Consider the following 17,183-nt stretch of genomic DNA (forward strand, 5'->3'; position numbering starts at 1 on the left):
GTAAGATTTCTGGGCATTTCCATTTTACCCAAGCAGTGACCAATCTCAAATATTTTTACATTGACAGCACTAAGCACCCTCTTTGTAGTAGCATATTATGGATTTTATATTACCTTAGTCAATGTTAGTATTTCCAATCATTAGCAAGAATTTTATCTCTTTTACAATGTGTTGATATAATTTACTCTTCTTACCTAATTTAATTATCAAAAATTCCAAAAGCTTATTTATCACTTCTTTAAAAAAAAAACAAAACTCTTCATTTTAATTAACTATGGATTTTGGTATGATCTGAAAGTTTAAAAAATTATAATTAGCTTCAAATGTCAGAATAATTTCTCTTTATTACCTTTGTTTCATATTCCATTAATTCTTGTCTGACATTTTTCTATATTAATAAGTAAATGTAAAGATAATATTTTTCACAATTTTCTAATTCTGGAGTCTGTAATTTCTTATCATTTTATTAAATGTATTTCCAAATTACAATTAAAATGGCATATATAAACTTTATCAACTATTTAATAAACTTATTATCAAAGGTTTTTACAATCTTCAAACATGCACTGTAGATTCTCAAAATATTTTTTTCCCCATGCAATGTCTTGAGTAATTTTATAATGAGAATATTATTCCACGTCCAGAGTTGCTAAAGAAACCGACATTATGTTGAAGAAAAAAACCCAAGTCACCCATGTCTTTTAAAATGCTCCATTTACAAGGAGTCTAAACAAAATAAAAATGTGTAGCCAAATTGGAAACAGTCAATTTTCCCCTACCGATAAGATTAGGTGAATGAACTGTATACTGCATACATTCTGCAATTTTAAAAATATTTTAAAGAGCCCTTTTAGTCATTTGTCTTCACTATCATCATATGCTAATCGCTAATTAAGCATTTTATGGGCATTACTTTTTAAAATTTGCATAACTATCCTATTAGTTGTGGATACAATGACTAGTATTATCTCCATTTTACAGCTGAAGTGATTGCTTTAAAGTGTATCTAGCTAGCAAAAGACTGAGTCAGTCAGGCTCAGAATCTTGGAATCTAGGATTAAGCTCTTTACTACAACACCCTACTTTCTTTACTTCCTGTGTTAATGTAAGTGGAAAAAATATTTAGAAGAAGTATTTGTCCTGAAGGACCTGAAATTTCTGCATAGCCTTCACTTGGGGCTATGTGTGGCAAGGTAAACCATTTAGCACAGCTGAAATGGTCCATAATTTTCCCTATTACTTGTTCTAATGACTGGATTGTGGCAGACATTTTTAGTCTCTGAGACCTATAGAGGGAGTATATAGTCTTGAAGCTCATTCACTGTTTCCTTTGCTATACAAACCACAACATTAGCCTATTAGAAGTATGGTGGTATCTTGGATCTGCCCCTGACTCACTGTGACTTCTGTTAACCTCTATCACCAGACTGAGCTACACCTTCCTCATGTAGAACCATGGAGAACTATGCTAAACAGGCTTTGAGATCTCATGGACTGTAGCCCACCAAGCTCCTCCGTCCATGGGATTTCCCTGGCAAGAATACAGTTGATGGTGCCTCAAAACGTCAAACATGGAATCCCCATATGACATAGCAAATTCGCTGTTCAATATACATCCAAAAGAACTGAAAACAGTTACTCAAACAAGTTTGTGTACACAGTATTCATTGCAGCATTATTTCACAGTGCCAAAGATGGAAACATCCAATCCGTGGATGAATGAATGAATAGATATGGTATATCCCTACTATGGAATATTATTCAGTCAGAAAAAGGAATTAATTGGTCATGCAGGCTGTGACGTGTATGAATTTTAAAAATATACTAAGTGAAAGAATCCAGACACACAGGGTCACATAAATATGATTCCATTTGTATGAAGCATCTGGAGTAGATAAACCCATAGAGACAGAACGCTGATTGGCGGTTGTTCGGGGGTGGGGAAAGGGGATAATTATATGGTAGCTGTAACTGGAGTAAAGCTTTCAAAAATTGTAAATCACTGTTGTGTATACCTGTAACATATAGCACATCAAATTTCAATACAATTTTAAACAATATTTAGTTTTATGTTATGTGAATTTTATCTCAAATTATTTTTTTAAAGTTAGTAGAGACCATCTTTAAGTAGAGGTGTTGTGCATGATTTCTTCTTTTTAATTAATTTATTTTTTTTGGCTGTGCCAGTGCATCACAAGGGATCTTCATTGCTGCCTGTGTGATCTTCTCTTTGGCATATGGAATCTAGTTCCCTGACCAGGGGTCCAGCCCAGGTCCCTTGTTTGGGAGTGCAGAGTCTTAACCACTGGACCACCAGGGAAGTCCCATATGTGTGATTTCTTTCATCACTTATCTGTATTTAAAAAATTTTATCAATGAATACTATTGCTTTAATCATTAGGAAAAAAAATTACATAAAATAGCTTTTGAACTGTGGTATTCAAGAAGACCCTTGAGAACCTCTTGGACAGAAAGGAGATCAAGCCAGTCAATCCTAAAGGAAATCAACCCTGAATATCATTGGGAGGACTGATGCTGAAGCTCCAATACTTTGGCCACTTGATGCGAAGAACCGACTCATTGGAAAAGACCCTGGGAAAGACTAAAGGCAGGAGGAGAAGGGGACGATAGAGGATGAGATGGTTGGATGGCATCACTGATTCAATGGACATGAGTTTGAGCAAGCTCTGGGAGCTGGTGATGGACAGAGAAACGTGGCCTGCTGCAGTCCTTAGGGTCTCAAAGAGTTGGACACGACTGAACAACTGAAATGAAAATAGCCCCCAAGAGCCTGAAAATTTAAAGCTACACTTTAAGACAACTGGGGAAAAATGGCTAAGAAAACTCTAGACATCTTTTTATACACTTTGAGAAAAACACATCTTTGAAGAAAATGTGAAAAACATAACATTTATAATGTACATCTCTGTTCATTAGCAATTAAGTTTTTTCATGTATTGCTTCATAGAACTCTTAAGCAAAATAAGAATGGCAGCAGAAAAGGTCACAGAGTTTAGAGTTAGTGTCTTTGGGAGAAAAGAGAGTTGATGAGAAGGGATGGGATAATTGGGATGGAAAAGTAAATTCAGGTCTACTTTTATGAAAGAAACAGCTAGCCATTTAGAGAATAAGCACCAAGTCTATTTCATAGCTGGCTTTGTTGTTCTCTCTCTCTTTTTGGCTTTAATCATAAAACTATTCCCTGAGGAGTTTAGCTAGAGCAGTTGAGTTTTGGTTTGAAAAATTTAGAGACGCAATAAAGGAGAAGAATGCTCCCTTCTCATGGCTTCTAATTTCCTTCCGTAATGAGTTTTCTGCTTAAATGTGCATCCAGTTTGTCCTTGCTCCTGATGGACAAATATGTGCAGTGGTAATTCTTCCAGGAGTTCAATTTGCTGTGTTGGAGAAAAATGCACATGGTTAATACCAGTCCAGGGACTTCCCTGGGGGCTCAGCGGTAAAGAATCTGTCTGCAATGCAGGAGACATGGGTTTGATCCCTGGGTCAGGAAGATCCCCTGGAGAAGAGAATCACAACCCATTCTAGTATTCTTACCTGAGAAATCTCATGGACAGGGGATCCTGGCAGGCTACAGTCCATGGGGTGGCAAATGAGTTGGATACGACTAAACAAACAAGAGTTGACTCATTGGAAAAGACCCTGATGCTGGGAGGAATTGGGGGCAGGAGGAGAAGGGGACGACAGGGGTTGAGATGGCTGGATGGCATCATCGACTCGATGGACATGAGTTTGGGTGAACTCTGGGAGTCGGTGATGGACAGGGAGGCCTGGCATGCTGCAATTCATGGGGTCGCAAAGAGTTGGACATGACTGAGCGACTGAACTGAACTGAAACAAACAAGTCCAACTCCATGTGGGAAGCATTTGGAAGAATGTAGAAGGTGTTGCTGAAAGGAATAATGGATCAGAACTTTGAATTTTTCTTGTTGTGAGCTATTTACAAGAAAACAATATATATCTAATAAATCAGAGAAAATGATGGCAGCACATTTTTTCCAAAGTGTGGGGTGCTGACAACATTAATTTCCCCAGGTGCTTGTTAAAAATACAAATAGCAGATCCAACCCTAGAACCACAGAAACAGAGACTGTGGGAGATAAAGCTACTTAAAAAAACAAAAACAAAAAAACCATAACGACGCACACATGTACTAGCTTGAGGTCAGTGAACTACAGCCATTGAACTAAATCCAGCCCACTGCCTGTTTTTGGAAGTGAAGTTTTATTGACACAAAGCCATTTATAGTCTGTGGCTGCTTTTGTGCTAAGGAGCTGAGCTGAGTAGCTGTGCTAGAAATTCTACAGCCCAGACAGCTTAAAATGTTTACTATCCAGCCCTTTACTGAAAAAGTTTGCCACCCCTACTCTAAGCCAATGCTTCTCAAATTCAAATGTTCGTACAAATCACTCAGGATGTCTTTGGGAAAGAAGGTCTGGGGTGGGCCTGAAATCCTTTGTCGCTTACATCTCCCAGGTGATGCTGCTGCCGTTGTCTTGCAGATCACAGTTAGTAGCCTGACCCAGAGAAGCGGTCCTGGGAATATGAAACATGCAAATTCTCAGTTCCAAGGCAGACATATAGAATCATAAATGCTGTGGACTGGACCCAACAACTCGTGTTGTATCAAGCCCTCCAGGTGATTTCTGAAGCACATCAAGGCTTTTGAACCACTCATCCAGATTTTCCTTATGAAGATTAAAACTTGATAACCACTATCTTCAAAGAGCCTGAAATCATATGTTCGACTCCTTTATTACTGATCTGAACATAGTATATATTTATTGATCATAATAATCAACTGGAAAGAAGACACGGGATGAAATTGCCTCTTACTACGGTATTTTTTATTTATTTTCTATATATTCAGAACGGCAGCCTTGGATAAATAAAATTTCAAGTGTATGTTTATTGGATTATTCCAGTTTAATATTTTACTTTTGGGGAGTCTTATCTTTATGGCCGCTCAAAATAATTTCAAATGCCATGTCATTTCTAAAATGACCAACAGAGGGAGCTGGTGTTATAATCTTAATCCTTAAATATCAGGGGAATTTCTTTCCCATTGGCTGAATCAGAGAACAACCTCTTAAATCATCCTTGAGTATAATAAAATATTATTGTTTGGATGTATAATTTCTGCTGTCCATGTTATATACATCTCTTTCTAATGCCAAGACAGCGGTATGATATATTTGAACTGAGTGTAACCTGTAAGCAATTCTATTCAATACTTCCAACATTCACAGACCCCCTAATCTATTTAAACAATATTGATGGTACAAGCAGAGAAGGCAATGGCAACCCACTCCAGCACTCTTGCCTGGAAAAGAGACTCTTAACACACAGACCCTGTTCTCAGTAAATATATGATTCTGGGGAGAACAGGTGTAACAGAAGCCAGTAAATAAATCTAATTATATAGAATATGATCCCTTACCAAGATCAGAGAGGAACTGAAGTAGATGCAACAAGTAGATGTTTCGGTGCATTTCCTAGAAGTGGCCTTTTGGGTACACGATATGAATGGTCACAGGAGGAACCGAGGCATGTTGCACAGAACTGATGTTTTTTCACCATAGCACTAGAGGAAGTAGGAAGTGTTAATCTGACTATTCAGTTTGTTAGCAAGAAAGAGAATGTTTACACAATGCCAGAGAGGATATCCCCATGGGTGAGGGACCAGCACACAGATGGCAAGTGGACTGTACTGGTCCCTTGCCTTTACCTTCAGGAAAATTCAAAACCCATGACTGGCACAGATTCAGGACTTGGCTTTGTTTATCAGGTAAATAATACAGTTAAAGGATTGAAGCAAATGGTATTGCATCAATTCGTCATACCAAGTGACACTTTTTCTGATCAAGGACACCATTTGAGAGTACATTTTGTTCAGTATAGGCCAAATACTTAGTGCAGTGGGGATTCAGTAAATGTTTGCTGATGTATGAAGAGATGGATGAAGGACTGAATAACTGATTGAATTGATGGGATAAAGAAACAGTCGAAGTCTGATGAAGGTGTATGAAATGAATGAATCAAAGAACGAGACCAAGTAAAGAAGCATTATACATACAGCTAGATTCTCAGGGCTTGATAATTATTTGGATGCAGGGATATAGAATTCAGTAGATACAAAAATGACTGTTGACTGAGCACTGATAAAAATAGTAGAAAGCTAATTGAGCTTGGGCAGTGAGTGTTTAGAGATGTGTTTACCTTTAGACTGAATTTGGAAGATCTATACCATCCAGGATGATATAAACAATAGGCTGTTGGTACTGCAATTTTCAGGTTTGGAAATTTGAAAATAGAGAGTTGAAATAAAACTAGGGATTGGAGTTGCCTTTAGAGTGATCTTAGGATAGCTTAGATATATGATAAAAAGAAAATATATTTAATCACAAATGACCAGATCCATTCAATAACATTTATCAAAGACCGATGTATTCTCTACTCTGAGCTACAGGCTGAGGGTTGTATGCATGCATGCTAAGTTGCTTCAGTCATGTCCAACTCTGTGAGCCGCTATGGACTATTGCCTGCCAGGCTCCTCTGTCCATGGGATTCTCTAGGCAAGAATACTGGAGTGGGTTGCTGTTTCCTCCTCCAGGGGATCTTTCCGAACCAGGAGTTGAACCCATGTCTCTTATGTCTCCTGCATTGGCAGGCAGGTTCTTAACAACACTAGCACCACCTGCCAACATTTTTAGAGTATTTATTATATGATAGGCACTGCCTGGAATAGTGGAGAGATTGGAATAGTGAATTTTGATGAAACTTAGATCCTGGTGGGGAGAGATAGAAAATAAATGAATTAGTAAAATATATCCTGTTAGGTAGTGATATGGAGAAAAGTAAGGCTAGAAAGCGAGATAGAGAATGTTAGAATCAGGGACTATGTCAATTTTAAATAGTGTGACCAGGAAAGGTCTCACTGAGAAAGTAATATTTGTACAAAGACCAGATGCAGGTTAAGGAGCAATGATACGTGGGAAACAGAAGTTCCAGGCAGAACAGCAAGTAGCAGCAGGAACACTATTGCGAAGACCCTGGAGTGGAAACATTCCCAGAGGACTGGAAGAATGGCTAGAAGCCCAGTATTTTAGGCAGAGTTAGAGTAGAAGGAAGTGAGGTCAAGGAAGGAACAGGGGCCAGTGAAAGTGGCTTTGATATTCACTAAGAGTGAGATAAGAACCTGCTGGAAAGATTTTAGTGGAGGACTGATATGATCTGACTTATATTCTTATACTATCAGTTAGTCTTCCATTGGGAAAAAATAACTAAAGGGGAAAGAACAGGAGCTGTTAGGAGCCTAATTCAGGTGAGAAATGATTATGGTTCAAGGGAAATTTTTGGTCTTGAATAGCAGTGGAGACCAATAGTCGCATTCTGGACCTATTTTGAAAGTAGGGCCAATCAGACTTAGTGACTGATTGACTGTAGATTGAGAGAGAAGGGGATACAAAAACTGATGCCAACATTTTTGGCCCTGAGTGATGGGAAGCATGGTGTTGTCACTGGTTGGTTGGAAACTGAGATGGAGTTTATGGGAGGGAGCAAGTGTTGGGAGTTTTGCTTGCACATGTTAACTGTGAGATCCCGCTAGACAACCAAGTGAAGTCTTTCTATATATAGGGGACTGGAGTTCAGGACAGAATTCTAAGCCGGAGCTATAGACGTGGGAGTTGTCCTGTACAGATGGTGTTTGTAGCTTGAAGTGAATGGAATCACTGAGAAGATGAGTGTTAAGTATAGAGAAAAAGCTCAAAGGCTTTAACCTTGGAACATCCAGCATTTAGAGTCAGAGAAAACCATAGCAAATAGTAAAATAGAGGGTGTCAAGGAGGTTATATGAAAGGGAAATGCAGATGGAAATAAGTGTAAGTCTGTTTATATTTATTACAGAGGATTTTCAAAGGAGAGAGAAGTTGAGTTCATTAAAGTAGTGAGGGATTAAGAAAGATCCAGTAGAGAAGGACCTACCAGAAGTGAGGTGATGGTGTTCCAGACAGAGAGTGAAGAGATAAACAAATCCAGCTCACTGTGGAGGGGGTCAACAGCAATGACTTTGGACCCAGACTCTGGATTTGAATCCTGACTTTGTCACTTACTGGGCCTCCTTAGTAGCTCAGGGGTAAAGAATCTTCCTGCAATGCAGGAGACCTGGATTGGGAAGATCCCTTGGAGGAGGGCACGGCAACCCACTCCAGTATTCTTGCCTGAAGAATCCCATGGATGGAGGAGCCTGGAGGGCTGCAGTTCATGGGGTTGCAAAGAGTCGGACATGACTGAACAATTTTCTTTTTTTTCCTCTGCCACTTACTAGCTGTGTGACATTGGTTAAATCATTTAACCTCCCTGGGCCTCAATTTCCTCATTTACATAAAAATAAGGACAATAGTAGTACACATCATAAGGTTGTTATGAGAATCAAATAATTTAACATTTGTAAAATAATTAGATTACATAGCATGACATGATTTGACAATTTCCTGAATGATCATCATTGATTTTGTAGAGAGGAGTTTCTATGGGATTAATAGATTAGAAAGTAACCACTCAAAGGATGAAGGAGAAAGTGGGTATGGGAAAAGATAGAGAAGAGTAAGCAGAAGAACCCTTTATAAGATAATAGTTTCAAAACATATATTCATATCAGTTTAATGGAGAATGAACCCTGTGATGTTTCCAGGTATACCAAGATGCTTGTATACAACACCTATCAGCTCTTTGGTTGTTATCATATAAGAATTTTCTGAATGTGACTGGACGTGGAACAACAGACTGCTTCCAAATAGGAAAAGGAGTACATCAAGGCTGTATATTGTCACCCTGCTTATTTAACTTATATGCAGAGTACATCATGAGAAACGCTGGACTGGAAGAAACACAAGCTGGAATCAAGATTGCTGGGAGGAATATCAATAACCTCAGATATGCAGATGACACCACCCTTATGGCAGAAAGTGAAGAGGAACTAAAAAGCCTCTTGATGAAAGTGAAAGTGGAGAGTGAAAAAGTTGGCTTAAAGCTCAAGATTCAGAAAACGAAGATCATGGCATCTGGTCCCATCACTTCATGGGAAATAGATGGGGAAACAGTGGAAACAGTGTCAGACTTTATTTTTTGGAGCTCCAAAATCACTGCAGATGATGACTGCAGCCATGAAATTAAAAGACGCTTACTCCTTGGAAGAAAAGTTATGACCAACCTAGATAGCATAGTGAAAAGCAGAGACATTACTTTGCCGACTAAGGTCCATCTAGTCAAGGCTATGGTTTTTCCTGTGGTCATGTATGGATGTGAGAGTTTGACTCATTCGAAAAGACTCTGATGCTGGGAGGGATTGGGGGCAGGAGGAGAAGGGGACGACCCAGGATGAGATGACTGAATGGCATCACTGACTCGATGGACGTGGGTCTGAGTGAACTCTGGGAGTTGGTGATGGACAGGGAGGCCTGGCGTGCTGCGATTCATGGGGTCGCAAAGAGTCGGACACGACTGAGCGACTGAACTGAACTGAACTGAACTGACTGCTTTTGATTACAAATACGGTAATTTAATTTGATTTAATCCAATATCCCAAAATATCATATATTAGGTTTCCTACTGACTGGAAGTCAGATCTTCAAGTCTTTTGTGTCAACTATTCCCAGGTGGCACTAGTGGTGCCAGGTGGTAATCACTCCAGTATTCTTGCCTGGAGAATCCCATGGACAGTGGAGTCTGGGAGGCCACAGTCCAAAGGGTTCAAAGAGTTGGACAGGACTGAAGCAATTTGTCATGAATGCACATCAAGTCTAGCAGAGAGTATCTGAAGCGTAAAACTGCCAAGAACGCTTTGTGGTTCATGAGACTCACGGATGAAGTATAATGAAAACTGACCAAGTATTAATTTCATTTTTAGTGTTTGCTGATAGTTTACACTTTATGTAAAGAATAATCATTTTATAATACAGTATTATAAATCAGCAGGTTTCATTCTTTTTGCTGGATTTCCAAATACTCTGGGAAATAAAACCTCTCCAGATCCCTCAGTTTTTAATCTATGTATTTTTGAGAAAGAATAGCTATAGTAGAATGAAACTATGGTAACTCATCTGCTAAAGACATCACTCAGAGAAGGCAACTTTACTGAACTTGATTATTTTGGACATTACTCATTGCTTCAGTAATTTTTTCCCTCAAATGTAATTGCTTTGAGGCCAGTGATGTGAAGGGCATGTAAAATGCAATTAACAGATGAAAAATATCTCTTGTGATTTGATATTAAACAAGAGTGATGGAATGTGACATTATAAAATGGCATCAGAAGGTCCACACTTTGCATTTCACTTTAATTATATCAATTTCAGACTCTGGAACACTGCAGTTTCACACACGCTTAATTAAATTATGTCAGAACCAATACTTTTAGGTCAAAAAAGTTTTAGCAGGAAGTTTCAGAGATAGGTAAGATGGAAAGTGCAATTCCTTGTCTTTCTGGCTACAGGACCAGAATAAGCTCTTAAAGTTTCTTTTATCTGTAAACATGATAAGGCCTGCTTTCAATGGAATTCAAAACCCCTAAGACAAATGACATCATTTCCAGTATACTTGGGGCTCATGGGAAGGGAAATTATCTGTATTAATTCCACAAATCTCCTCTCTTTATAAGGACCTATGTATATTTTTGAAAATGTAAAAAATAGGCAATAAAAGACTAACATAATTGTTTAACAATTAAAGAATTAAACCATTTCTTTTTGCCAAGGAAAAATTGTAAAGCTCTAATTATATTCATTTTGTATATACGAGACTAAAACTTTTAGATATCAGGGCTTAGGCTGGGTACTGTTGGTTGAACAGTTGATACTCAAGCTTACCTATAACATGCTGTGGTTGTTTAGTCACTGAGTCGTCTCCCACTCTTTGCAACCCCTTGGACTGTAGCCCGTCAGGCTCCTCTGTCCATGGGATTTCCCAGGGAAGAATATAGGACTGCATAGCCATTTCCTTCTCCAAGGCATCTTCCCAACCAAGGGATCAAACCTGCTTCTGCTGCATTGCAGGCAGATTCTTTACCCCTGAGCCACTGAGGAATTAAATACCACACACTAAATCCTATATTACACATTTCTTTCAGTGGATTAGATCAAAATGTTGGAATTACATATTTTTTTCCCAGTCCCTCCTTATGTTAATGGTAATGATCTTTTTGCCCCTTTGCTGCTCATGTTCTGCCCTCTTCTCTATTTTACCCTTTTCCTGGAGGCATCCTGTGATAAAAGTTCAAGTGAAAATCACTGCAGGGTTCCGAAGCCCTCATCTGGGAGACATAAGTTATAGTGTTGTGCCAAGCAAGGCTCAGAGGCATGTTGGTTACTTAGATTCCTGAAGAAAGCATTTGAGACCACAGAGACTACCAGCTTCAGACTTCTGAGATAGCCTAGCTGTTTCCTGGAGCCCAAGACCATGCTTTTGGAACATTTTATCTTGTGATAAAAACCTTGAGAACAAAATAAAATTTACATTTTATGTTGGTTCCATCTATTTACTTTGTTGACAAATGGGTTAGGTAGTTCTATTCGTAAGGGTAGTTCCCATTAACCGGATAACATGCACTATACTCGCACATATAATATACACATGAAAGGGCTTCCCAGGTGGCCCTAGTGGTACAGAACTTGAGTGCCAATGCAGGAGTTTTAAGAGAAGCAGGTTTGAACGCTGGGCCTGGAAGATCCCCTGGAGGAGGAAATGACAACCCACTCCAGTATTCTTGCCAGAAAATCTCATGAACAGAGGAGCCCAGAGGGCTACAGTCCATGGGGTCACAAAGAGTTGGACGCAACTGAAGCAACTGAGCATGCATGCACACAGGTAATACAGCCCTAACTTAAATGGATATCACTAATCTTCTTTAAAGATGAGGAAACAGAGAAAGTATGTGACTTGCTCAAGATCACAAAGCTAGTTATCTATCTAGCAGAGTTAAAATTCAGACTCTGTTCCCTCTGGCTCCAAATTCCAACTTTTTTCCACTCTATCATGCAGTCTCCAAAAGGAGTCCTCAGATACTTCTTAGTCACATGTCACCCCCATAGTCGTCAGTGTAACCTTGTAAAGTGGAAAATCAAGATACTGCATGAAAGTGAAAGTCACTCAGTTGTGTTCTCTTTGCCACCCCAAGGACTATACAGTCAACGGAATTCTCCAGGTCAGAATACTGGAGTGGGTAGCCTTTTCCTTTTCCCAACCTAGGGATTGAACCCAGGTCTCCTGCACTGCAGGTGGGTTCTTTACCAGTCGAGTCACAAGGGAAGCCCAAGAATACTGGAGTGGGTAGCCTATCCCTTCTCCAGTGGATCTTCCTGACCCAGGAATTGAGCCAGGGTCTCGTGCATTGCAGGTGGATTCTTTACCAACTGAACAATCAGGGAAGCCCAAGTGCTGTGTAGTCCCCTCAAAATACACTTCCTTAACTGCTGAATTTAACCAACTCTAGCTGTACTCAAGTGAAAGGTTAAAATTGATGAAGTAAAAAGTTAGATAGCCTCTAACTAAAGAAGGCTGAGCACCAAAGAATTGGTGCTTTCGAATTATGGTACTGGAGAAGACTTGAGAGTCCCTTGGACAACAAGGAGATCAAATCAGTCAATCCTAAAGGAAATCAACCCTGAATATTCACTGGGAGGACTGAAGCTGTAGCTGAAACTCCAATACTTTGGCCACCTGATGCGAAGAAACAACTCATTGGAGGAGAAGGGGGCAACAGAGGATGAGACGGTTGGATGGCATCACTGACCCAATAGATGCGAGTCTGAGTAAACTCTGGGAGATGGTGAAAGACAGGGAAGCCTGGTGTGCTGTAGTCCATGGGGTCACAAAGAGTTGGACACGACTTAGTGACTGAACAACAAAAACAATTAAAACAACGAGAATTCTTTTATAAGCTAGGATTAGTAATACATGTAGAATTTGATTGACCCACTTGCATTTTTTTTTCTGGAGACAAGATATTTCATAGTTCTTTCACTAATAAACATTCCCAACTAAAGCCTAACATTAAAGAGAGAAGAATACACAGACTCTATGTGTACAGCTTGGTGAAATATCACCAACATGAAATTTCTCATGTAATCATTCAGACAGAAAGCTTTCCCAGTGCTCTGAAGCCCCCTTATTCCCTTCCCAACAGCTCCTCCTTAGGTGAGTTTTACCTATTTTTGAATTTTTTTTTTTGGCTATGCCAGGTGGCTTGTGGGATCTTAGTTCCCTGAGCAGGGACTCAACCTAGTCCCTCAGCAGTGGCAGTGCAGAGTCTTAGCCACTGGACCACCAGGGACTTCACTTGAATTTTACTTGAGTAGAATATTTACATTTTTAGTCTCTGTGTGGATTCTTTGGCTCAGCACCTTTATGAAATTCATCCAAGTGGTTGCAAGTAGCCATAGTTCTTTCATCTTCACTGCTGAATACTATTCCACTGTATGAACACAGCAAGTCCCCTGTGTAAAAATGAGTTCTGAGAGGGCATTTTTAAGTCCAATTTGTTCTTAAGTCCACAAAGTTAGCCTAGGTACCCAAGTAACACAATTGGCTATACAGTACTATACTATAATATGTTTTTAATGCTTTCACACAAGCAATACATAAAAAACAAGCACAAAAAATAAAGGGAACATTTTTAATCTGACAGTATCTTGATGAGTACAGTACAACAGCTGGCATATAGGGGCTGGCATCAAGTGAACAGGCAAGAAGAGTAACTGACTGGAGGAGGGAGAGGGGGTGGGAAATGGTAGAGCCGAAGGACTGTCAGCAATAGGAGATGGAGGGCAAGCTGTCATTTCACTCATGACTGACACTGATGGCACAGTATCTGGTTCCTTGCTAGATTTAGTTCTATCTACCTTCTTGCTTCCAGGCATCCTGGGCTTGAAATAAAGACCCTGCACTACAGTGCTCTATACAGTGCTACACAGTGAAGGACACAAAAGCACAACCACTTGTAGAGGATACCCACACATGACAACGTACACCAGATGCGTGAACTAAATAACTTACATGACTGGACAAGCAAATGAATGTTCGCCTCTTTGCCAGTTTGCAACTTGAAGGTTTGGATGTAGGAGACACTGTATGTCACACTAAAAAACTCATTCTTCTGTTGTGAACTTTTGAGTTCTTTCCATGTGGGGGAGGTGTTACAAATAACACTACCATAAGCATTTTTGTATGTTTCTTGGTGTAAAATTTCAGTTATAACAGATAATTCCAAACAGATTCTTGAAGTGGTTATACTGACGTACAACCTTGCCAGCCTTTTGAGGGTTCCGACCGTAACTTTTTGTCCTGAGTGTTGATATTTGTTAACAAGGTTGGGTGCTCATTGAAAGCATAACTCCTGCCCTAGTGCGGGTTTTATCTCTTCTGCCCACAGTGACTCAACTGTTTTCCTGGACTCTTGTCATTGTGACCTACTCCCTGGCTGCAAGGGTTGGCCCTCTATCTGGAACTGTTTTCTGGAGTATGCTGTAAATGGAACAATTAATAGCCTACCTAGGGCACCAGTGTGATGACCTTAGGTGTGAGTAACCAGTGTAAAATCACCTTTGTATTGTTGTTGATTCAGTGGTCTGAAAAGAGCAACATCAAAGTAAGCCATTCAGAAGGTAGAAGCCTGGACACTGTGTCGTAGTCACAGCACAAATGAATGCTGAGGTCTTCCTAAAGTGTCTGTGGTTATCACAGTGTTTGGATGGACGTTCTAAAGGTGCCAGGGCTTCTGTAATGCACCATTCTAGAAGCTAGTGTTAACTGAATCAACAAAGGTGCCAAAAACTTCTGTCCCGTTTCTTTTCAGTAGGTCATACTCTTTTATGGAAGTTCCTTATAAATCCCAATAATCTTATTTCAAAAATTCTTCTAAACTATACTTTTCACTTTATTGTGAGAAAAGCTGTAAGAGATGCTTATTTACCTTGGATAATCCTGGGTGCCAGGGACAATTCCAGAAGTACATTTGCGAAATGAAATAGATTTATTACTTTAGCTCATCTTGGAGAAGTTCAGTGAGAGTGGACATGGTATGAGGATGAAAAGAGAATGATGTTCTTTTTGTGAGGTTATATATGTATACATAATTTTTCATCCTGCTACTGTTAAGGAGAAACTGAACAAGCAAGTTAAACATGTAGCCTGAAAGAGATTGTCCCCTCCCAGCTTCCCATGTCTTAAAAGGTAAAGAGAAGGTAATATAATCCTTAATAAACAGAAGATAAACTGAGGCTTAATCTCCATTGATCTCCATTAGTATTTCCAGCACCCAAAGTTTCTTTGATCACAAAATCTATTCTCAACCTCTTGATTGCCTTTTCTAATTACATGAATGGTCGATTATAATTCACCAATTTCTAACAGAACACCAACATTCTTAATTGGGCTTTACAAGTGGCGCCAATGGTAAAGAACCTGATGCCAATGCAGGAGGCATAAGAGATGTGGGTTTGATCCCTGGCTGGGGAAGATGCCCTGGAGGAGGGCATGGCAACCCACTTTGGTATTTTTGCCTGAAAAATCCCATGGACAGAGGAGCCTGGTGGGCTCCAGTCCATAGGGTCACAAAGAGTCAGACAAGACTGAAGAGACGTAAAATGCATGCATGCACATTCTTAACTACATTTTTTTGGCACATGGAGTCATATGAAGGATGGTATTACCATCATCAAGTGTCTGGAGATGGTAAAAAAGAACAAACCAAAAAAATCCCCCAGCAACCTAAAAGTGAGGCTTTCATGCTCCCATTTGTTTCCAGAGGCACCATTTGACTTAACTGATCTATATATCTGGCATAACCCTGGCAATTATTTTAAGAAATAATAGAAATCTCCTAGTACAGGGGAAAAAAGAGAGAGTGGGGTTAATGAAAAGGAATGTGAGTAACTCTTGCACATTTCACAGGAGTTAAGTGAACACACATGTAACTGAAAGGTTTAAAGAGTGGACCTTCTCATTGTGCAAGAAGAAAGTAGCTTCCTGCCCTCCCGTAGCTTCTGCACAGCCTGGAAAACTTCTATGGGTGAGTATGGAGACCTCTCCTCAATCATCATCCTGTCTCCTTGAGGCTACCTCTGGCTGCTCTCATGCTGTGGAAAAAAGCGGGGGGGGGGGGGAAGAGTAGAAAAAAATCTTATTTGACTGGAATAGTATGAGGTGAAACTTATTTACATTTGAATGGTAAAATATATTTGGCATTTGTTTGCTCTTAGTGAGAGTGAGATCATAAAGAAGGCTGAGTGCCGAAAAATTAATGCTTTCAAACTGTGGTGTGGAAAAGACTCTGGAGAGTCCGTTGGACAGCAAGGAAATCAAACCACTTAATCTTAAGGTAAATCAACCCTGAATCCTTATTGGAAGGACTGATGCTGAAGCTGAAGCTCCACTACTTTGGCCACTTGATGTGAAAAGCTGACTCATTGGAAAAGACCCTGGGAAAGATTGAGGGCAGGAGGAAAAGGGGGCAACAGAGGATGAGATGGTTGGATGGCATCACCGACTCAACGGACATGAGTTTGAGCAAACTCTGGGAGATGGTGAAGGACAGGGAAGTCTGGTGTGCTGCCATCCACGGGGTCACAAAGAGTTGGACACAATTTGGTGAATGAACAACAGATTGCTCTTGGTGAGTATTTAAAGCTGCCTACTTTTTTTTTGTTTTTTCACGCATAAGATACCACTGTGGATTCTTTGGAGAATCCATCCCCATTTCTTATCACTGAGAATTTCTTACTTGCAATTTTCTTGACTCAGAGAATTCTTCCATTTCTGCTTGGAATGCCCCCTTCAGCAAGCTCTCTTGCTGGGTAAACAGGCTGGACAACAATAATAAGGATTTGCCCAGGTGGTGGGATCTGAAAACAGTCAATGGCATGTATTTTTTTTTCAACTATTATATTTAACCCTTAAAAATAGATGATAAATGATTAAAGGACACAACTTGGAGTTTTTTTTTGTTCTCTTTTGTCAATGCAGATTTCCTTTTAGGTTGTCAAAGAAATGCTTTGTAAAATTAATATGTATGTCCTTGAAAATTTGATTTACTCTGTTCTCATTTTTCAGATGAGGAAATAAAAATCTAAGTTTACACAGTTATTCTGTAGCAGGACAAAAGAGTCTAG

General features: G+C 39.6%; 1 long non-coding RNA gene across 1 annotated transcript in view; it reads right to left on the bottom strand.

Moving 5' to 3' along the window:
- Positions 1 to 2,164: 2,164 nt before the first annotated feature.
- The window catches only part of LOC138446235 (uncharacterized), a 28,811-nt gene continuing 13,792 nt past the window's right edge, over positions 2,165 to 17,183 (bottom strand). The window contains exons 3-5 of the long non-coding RNA XR_011259237.1: positions 5,459 to 5,602; positions 4,486 to 4,554; positions 2,165 to 3,395 (exon numbers count right to left, since the gene is read on the bottom strand). This is a non-coding gene — a long non-coding RNA (uncharacterized lncRNA). The remainder of the gene's footprint in view (positions 3,396 to 4,485; positions 4,555 to 5,458; positions 5,603 to 17,183) is intronic.

Source organism: Ovis canadensis, chromosome 9 (assembly GCF_042477335.2).
Source record: "Ovis canadensis isolate MfBH-ARS-UI-01 breed Bighorn chromosome 9, ARS-UI_OviCan_v2, whole genome shotgun sequence".
In the NCBI taxonomy this organism is placed as follows: domain Eukaryota; kingdom Metazoa; phylum Chordata; class Mammalia; order Artiodactyla; family Bovidae; genus Ovis; species Ovis canadensis.